Source organism: Stegodyphus dumicola, chromosome X1, assembly GCF_044657685.1.
Source record: "Stegodyphus dumicola isolate Sdum_Otavi_A_Nest chromosome X1, ASM4465768v1".
In the NCBI taxonomy this organism is placed as follows: Eukaryota; Metazoa; Arthropoda; class Arachnida; order Araneae; family Eresidae; genus Stegodyphus; species Stegodyphus dumicola.
This window is the reverse complement of record NC_140780.1, coordinates 235597854-235606204: the sequence shown is the minus strand read 5'-3', so window position 1 is coordinate 235606204 and position 8351 is coordinate 235597854.

Genomic DNA, 8351 nt, shown 5'->3' with positions numbered 1-8351 from the left:
AGCTATGTTTAGACACTACATCCAGCTTTCATGATCGCAGCGCCAGTCCGTATTATAATTCGTATTATAATTCAGACAGACAAAGTAGACAGATGTCTTGTTTTGCACCCGCTAAGTCTTTCTGCACCGATGGGCGAAAAATCAAGCATAGGTGCGAAGGAAAGGTATATAGAAAGGGGGCAATTTCGAGATTTAGAGGATAGTAAAAAGGAACTTCGTATTGTTTTATACGAGTTCAAAAGGCCCGAAAGAAAAGTTGGGACAAAATAAATTAAAAAATAAATGGCCCATAACGAAATCGAGAGGAAAGAAATTTATAAATATATATATATATATATATATATAAAGAAGGGCCAATAGAGGAAAAGGAAGAGAAGAAAAATCTAATTTGCTAATACGTATGAGTATGATGAAGGTGGAACTATGTGATGAGTGTAGGTAAGGAAATTAGGTAAATAATATTATTTTAAGATAGTTGTGTCCACAGTCAGTGAATATTTGCATCGGGGAGGAACTAAATATTTAACATATTTAAAAATTTACACGATATAGAGGGAGAGGGAAGGGAAAAAAAAAGGAAAAACACAGGTGAAAACATAAGTACATTATGAAGTACTAGAGCATGTCGACTTGTGAAGTTTTATAAGTAGTTTAATTGGCACATTTTATTCTTTCATACATACTGTACAATAGAATATACGGTAGATTTCTTCAGGTTGTACGTAGTGGAAGAAAAACAATTTATAAATAAATAAATAAATAGATAAATAAATAAATATATCTTTTTAAGTATATAAACAAGTAAATATAGCATATAATCATGGTAAGGAGAACTTAACAACATAGAATAGTTATATCTAGTTGCGCATAGAAATTATATTATCATATAATAACTTCAGTAGGATTGAGGAATTACACGTTTGATAGAAATGCAAAAAGGAGGGAAAATTAATAAAAAGAAGAAAAATTTAGACTAATTTTATTCATAAATATAAGATGAAAGGGTAATTATTGAAGAAAAAATTGGGGGGGGGTGAGGTAAAAAGGAAAGTTCTTACAGTTTTGCAGGAGTGTCTCAAACCAATTTCCTTGTTTTGGTTCTTCTTGTGTCGCTTGGCGTCCCGATTTCGATGTCCTGATCGGCTCCCGAGAACTTGACGATGCCAAAGAACTATGACTTTCAGTACACTGGAATCTAGATATCAGTCTAGAATGGTTAGTGCATGGATTTTCAGAAATCTTTGGGACAGAGTATAAATCCAAATGGATAAAAGGAATGGACGGAGGATTTTATTTAGTAGGGAAAGGGGGGAGATAGAGTGGCCCCTTTCGAGTTATTAGAGAGAAGAGAAATATATAAGGTAAATTATTATAATAGAGGGGAGAGAGACCGGGAAAGCTTGAGATATCCATAGAGTAAAGGGAAAGCGAAGGATGGTAAGGTCAGGAAAATTCAGATAATGTAGCATTAATTATATTAACAGATATATGTGAAAAAATGTATAGATAAGTGCGTCTTGAGGAGGAATATTTTGAGAGCAGGATTTGGAGATGGTGGTAATATGGAAGTAGAATGAAGGAGCAGAAGAGCCCGAGATGAATATGTGCATGACCTATTTCAGAATAGGAAGGTAGAGCAGGTGATGAGCTGGCGTGGTGAAGTGAAAATATAAATTAGAATAGGAAGAGAGACATAAATTTGGATACTTACTTATTTCTGAGGTTTGTCGGCGCTGGTTGTAGGGTGTTGGAGGTGGCTAGGAGAAGAGTTTCTCGATTGAGGAACCTTTGTCGGATGGTATTTTTGTCTTTTACAGAAGGAAGTGCTTTGGACTCTCGGTCTTGTAGTAATGCATAGTAGGGAGAGAAGGGAAAGATGAAAGTTGAGTATAGTGGACAGATGTTAATGAAGGAGGAAAGCCAGCAGGCATGTAGAGCTCTAGAAGAGGTTGGTGAAGAAGTAGTGGTTGAGGGAGACAGGGCTGGAGGTAGAAGGGACAAAGAGGTGATTTAAAGCATATTTATGAAATTGTAGTCTTTGACGAAGTCTCCTAGGAGTTTGAGAATGGTAGAGGAAGTGGAGTAGAGTGCAGCAAGGAAAGAAAAGGATTCAGAAAGTGCAAGAAGATGAGTCTGTAGGGTGTTCCTGGGCACGGAGTAGAGAGAGCAATAAAGTAGGAGGTGTTCGAGGGTGTTAGGGACCTTACAGAATAGGCAAAGGGGGGAGTCAATTTTATTAAATTTAAATAGTAATTCGCGGGTGAGGATAGCGCCTGTTCTCAGACGGCGCAGGCAAATGTCAACTTTTTTTGGGGGATGAGAAAGGAGCTTATTGGAGAGAGTGATTGAAGAGAGGGGGCGCCAAGGGTTGGCAGAATGATATTGTAGATAGGAGGTGAAGTCAGTATTGAGAGAGAGAGTATAAGAGATTTTTTGGTTTGGAGGGCGGAAGGTGGAAGAGAAATTGGAGTACCTGTGGGAAGTTTAGCGAGTCGATCCGCCTCTTCATTGCCAGCAAGGCCAATGTGGGAGGGGATCCATTGAAATTTAACTGATTTATTGAGGGAGATGCAAGTCTTATAAAGGGAGTAAATTTCTGATAGAAGCGTGTGAAGGGAAGTAGAAGAAGGGAGCTTTTGAAGGGCCAGTAGGCCAGATTTGCTATCGGTGAGAATAAAGCTATGGGTATGATTAGAAGAAGAGAACCATGAGAGTGCCTCACGTATGGCAAGGAGTTCCAGCTCCATAATGGTACATTTGTCTTGAAGGGTGAAGTTTTGTTGAATGCCCAATTTTGGGATAACATATGCTGCACCATTGTGGGTTGGTGTAAGGGAGCCATCAGTAAAAATGAAAATGGAATTAGGAGGAAGATTAGTAAGAGTGTCCAGGCAAAGAGACTAAATAGCTGATGAAGGAAGGGAGGATTTTGAGGGAAGGGAAGGTATATAGCATCGAGTGGGTGCTGGAGAGAAGTCCCAGGGGGCTGGGGAGTTGGTAGGAGAGGCAGGGGGGTTGTAAGAAAGGAGAGATTTGGAGTTTTAATTTTGAGGAATTCCATTATATTGCCTGAACGCATAGGTGAAAGTAGCAGAGGAGCTAAGGGATGATTATTGGCTGAGATGCACACTCTGTGAAGAAGATGGAAGAGTTGGTGTTGGGCTTCGAGGAATATGGGTTTTAGTTGGGATTCGATGTACACCTCAGAGGAGGGGGTAAATCGGAGAAGTCCGAGAGCTCTCTTAATAGCCATTTTGTGGGCAATCTCCAGGGGTTTGAGCTTATTTGTGGATAGATTACATAGCACGGGGAGGCTGTAAATGGAGATCGAGCGGACAGTAGAGATATAAAGGAGGATCTGCGAGTGTGGGTTAGGGCCGATAGAAGTGCCAGTTCAGGATTTGAGAATGTTAGATGTAGACTTTGTTTTAGAGGTTAGTTGTTTGATATGTGGAATAAAGGATAGTGAGTTGTCAAGAGTGACTCCTAAGAATTTGTGAGAAGAGATGAGAGGAATAGGGAGGTCATAGATTAAAAGGGTGGGGGGACGTCGTTTTTTGGAAAAGAATAGATGGCGGCATTTCTCTGGGGCTAGGGAGAAACCCCATTCTGTGCAATAGTCACAGACTTGGTCTATTGCGTATTGTAAGTTAATATCCTTGTCCAAGATGGACCAAATCGCAATATCATCGGCAAAAATGGCGATGCGGATTTTGCTGTTGATGAGGGAGGGGAGGTCATTGAGCATAAGATTGAAGAGAAGGGGAGAGAGTACGCGTCCTTGTGGGGTGCCGTGATCCATGGAGAAAGGGCTGGAAAGATGGGAGCCGAGTTTAATACTGGAATCACGGGGAGAAAGAAAGAATTGGATATATTCGTTAATAATTTTACCAAATCCTAGTTTAAGAAATCTGCAGAGGAGTGCTTTTGGATTTACAGAGTCGAATGCACTTTGAGGTCGAAGAAGACAACAGAAGTCTCTTTTTTGTGATGAAAAGCATCTTGGATGTCGAGGGTAAGTAGTAGAACGATGTCGATAGCAGATCTATTTGATCTGAAGCCATACAGATGAGGATTATAAATATTGAAGTTTTCGAAGGCCCAAGAGAGTCTATTCTTAACAAGTTTTTCAAAGAGTTTTCCGAGACAGGAGTTGAGACAGATGGGACGATAGGAAGATGGGGATGAGAGGTCTTTCCCTGGTTTAGGGATTGGGATGATGAGAGATTGTTTCCAGAAGGAGGGGAATTTCGAGTTTGTCCACAAGAAATTGAAGGTTGAGAGAAGTAGGCTGAGTTTTTTGTGAGAAAAGAGTTTCAGTGTTTTATTGGAAATGCCGTCTGGCCCTTCTGAGGAGTTTGTGCGGAGGGTACGAATTGCGGTACGCAGTTCGCAGGGGAGAAAGGGAGAGTCAAGGGCATGATTGAGAGGAGGTTTATGAAAGAAAATATAGGCCTCAATGAGTTGGAAAGGAAAGGATGGGATAGGATTTATAGGGGGGTTAAATTCTGAAGAGAAGAGGGTGCAGACAGAATTTAGGTCTCGGTTATCAAGAGCGAGGATGGTATGCCTAGCAGGATTTGGGATGGGCGAGGAGGAGAGAGATTTAATAATTTTCCAAATTTTAGATTTTGGAATTTTGGGATCGAAGGAGAGACTTGCATGTTCCTTTTTTTTTTTTTTTTTTTTTTTGCGAGATATTTGATTTGTCGGTTGATTTTTGCATTTATCCTACGATAAGATATAAGATCTTTAGGGTCTTTAGTACTATACGCAATCCTTTTGCATCGAGTTCTGATTGCGCATAATTTATTAAAAGAGGTAAGATTTTTCTTCCAAACAGGTACTGTAATTTTATGGGAGCTCTCGCGGGTGACGTTCTGAATGTGAGAGAAAAAAGACTCACAGTCAGATAGGGAATAGAAGGAGGTGTGGTGAGATAGTTTAGCAAATTTAGAGACAACCTCAGAGTGGTAAAGAATCTTTCTCTTGACCGTCTGAGGAGGAGAGGAAGAGGGAAAGTGAAGATAGATAGGAACATGGTCGCTGCCGTAGGAGTGGGGGTGTGCATGCCATGCAAGACGGTGTGCGAAGTGTGATGAGATTAAAGAAAGGTCTAGAGTGCTGGTAGTGCCTGAGTGGTGAAAGTAAGTAGGAGCAGGATAGTTCATCAGAGTGAATTGGGACTGGAGAAGAAATTTTTCGAGTGAGGCCCCACTAGCGTTTGTGCTAGAGGAACCCCATAAGCGTGAGTGAGCGTTGAAATCACCTTGAATAATAGTGGAGATAGAGGAAAAGGTGCTGAGAGACCAAAGGAAGTTTTCAAAGAGCACATGCTGAGGGGGATTGTAAACTTCAATCAGGAGAAGGGGGTTTTTTTAAGGTGATTTTAACAGCGATCGCTTCCGTGCGGGAGTCATGCAGAAGGTGGTCTAGGAAGACTTCGCATTGAGGGATATCTCGGTGAACAAGGATGGCGACTCCGCCTGCGCAAGTATCTCTGTCTCTGCGATAGAAGATGAATTTATTTAGATTTGGAGATTTTTTCTTTCCCAGTCTTGTTTCGCTTAGAAAGATAGCATGCGCATTTGTGAAAAGGTTGCTATTTCGCATGGCAGTAAGGCGACCGTTGAGTCCATTGCAGTTAAAGTGAACGAACATTGTGGCAGGGAAGCTTGCTGGGACAGAGATTTAAGAGATGCTCATCAGGTATTGTAGAATGGAGGTGGCTGAAAGACAGAATTTACGTGAGAATAGTCTCAAAGTTGGGTGAGAGGAAGGACCTGGAGAGAGGGAAGTATTGATGATGAGAAAGTGAAGGAAGTATGTGGTCTGTCTGGCATTATCTTGTTGAAAAATAAGGCTAGGGTACTGCAGAAAGAACGGTAGAAAAACAGGTCTCAGAATGTCATCGACGTACCACTGTGCTGTAAGTGTGCCTCTGATGACGACCAAAGGGGTCCAGCTATGAAGCGAAATGGCAGCCCAGACCATAATTCCTAGTTGGGGGCCTGTGTGGCGTGCAATAGTGAAAGCAGGATCCGCACGCTGCTCTGGGGGACTCCAGACACGTCTTCGATGATCGTCACGACACAGCTTCAAGCGGGATTCGTCGCTAAAGATTATACGTCCCCTGTCAGCATCATTCCAACCTGATCGAGTTAAGCACCACTGTAATCTGACGTTCAGGCGTGAGTGGCAGGTGGCGTAACAGTCGGTACGAGGGTAGATTTCGCTCTATCAGCCATCTGTGAATGGTCATGGAGGACACTCGGGTGCGGGGCGCACGTCTGATGGTTGATAGCGATGAATCTTGGCCCTAGGTCGACCGCTGTCATCATGACGCTGAAATCTGTCATTGTCCAACCATTCTTGCCATCATCGCTTCGGCTCATATGACGAGCGATTCTCCGATTTTCCCAGCCTGCCCATTTCAATCCGATGATACGATTTCTTTCGAACTCTGAAAGTTGCTTGTAATGAGCTCGAATACTGGGGCGAGGCATTTTTCAGTCGTTGAAAGGTATCCTAAATCGCAAGGCAACAGAAATTTTTAACATTTCAAGAACAGCTTTTTATATACGTCTGCTGGATGTGCAGTTACGATGCGCTGGAGATTGCACTATTCATTCACTGGACACTAAATTTTAATCATTTGCATATCAAAACATTTATGCATACGAAATTTCAAAAGCAATCAGATTGTAGAGACAGGTATTTTTTGGAAGCAGGAGTCATGAAAAATGAGCAACGTCCTCGCCGGCAATCGAACAACGGATCTCGGGAATACGCGCCCAGTGTGCTGACCACTACACCACGGAGGCACGCTAAGAAGGCGCGAGAAAAACCTAATAAGATGATTCCTTCTTGGTGCGTCATTTGTTATAGAATGTATTTCAATTAGGTATGAGCCTTGAAATCGTGGAAACAATTTAGCTGCGCTGTTCCCCCCACACACATAATAGTGAGTTCTTTATCTTGAGCACTTGGTCTTTCACCTTGTAATTCATTTCCAGCCTTTTTCTGGCGTAGTACAGGTTTTGTTTTTTTCTTGCCATATTTGAATTTTTCACTCCTTCCTTTATTATCGTCCGTATATCTTCCATTCTGCACTCTGGCGCTCTCTTCTCCGCAAAGAATAATTTATCTAGCCGCGTATTTTGCTTTGGGCCAAAGAATAGTTCTACGAGAGTTTTTCCTGATGTGTCATGCTTAGCTGTCCTTAAAGCAAATGCTAACTCATTGACACTACTATCCTAGTGCTTATAATAGATTTTCACATATCAACATTTAATTTTAACTATGTTGTAAGAATTATGTTAATTTTATTAAAAGTTAAATTTTGATTTAAACTTCCTTTCCTATCGCTTCTTAATTTCAACTTACCATTTCCGGCCAGAACGTAGTTTAGAATCACGTTTGAATACAAATTGACGAAAAGCAGTATTTAACCGCGAAGTTCTACTGTCTTAGTCAGAGAGAACCAAACATTTTGACTAGCACGCGTCCGCCTTTTTAGGCTACTCTCTCTTAAGCTATTATTACGCTCGGCCGTACTTTAGGCCCTTCATAGCCTCGCAGTCCATTAGCGTTAAGGGGATAACTCCGTTAGAATCTTAATAGCTTAGGCTATATCCTTTTAGTTAAGTTTTAATTCGTAGTTTCCTAAGTTCAAGCCCGAGTATCGGCATTATTGTAAAACTCCAAGACGGACTTCTGTTAAATCTTATTTGAATAATAAAGGGTTTTTTAACCCTTTCCAAGTTTATTGTCTCACGAACTCAAGCGATTATTCGCTTACTGATTCTTAAGATTCTTCACATTCAACTGTAACTTAAGACACACATTACAAAACCTTTACAATGTTCATATTGACCGTTCCTGTCTGACTGTGGCCGATTAGCACCATTTTTAGATGTCATATGCCAAGTCATAAGTCCTTCACATAGTTCCTCAAATACACTCATGTCCATAAATTAAGGATAATGGAAAATCAGGCAAAGGAAGAGTTAGAAGCAAAACAAATTTGACTTATTTGTAAAGCTTATTTATTAAACAAAAGGTAAAGAGCAAAAAAAGATACTATATGTTTGATATTATTAAAAAAATTAGCGATTTTTTCTCCCTGGAGCAAACTACAAAAACACCTATTTACAAAAAACCAATATTACATGGTTGGTATGATTGTTAATACATTGTATGTCTCCCAGACGATGCAATACAGTCCGTACAACGCCTAGGCATGCTGAGTATCAAATTATTGATCTGATCTTGGGGGATATTACACCACTCAAAAAGCAATGCACTCCGAAGTTCCGGTAGACATGTAGGAGGAGGTTGACGGACTGCAA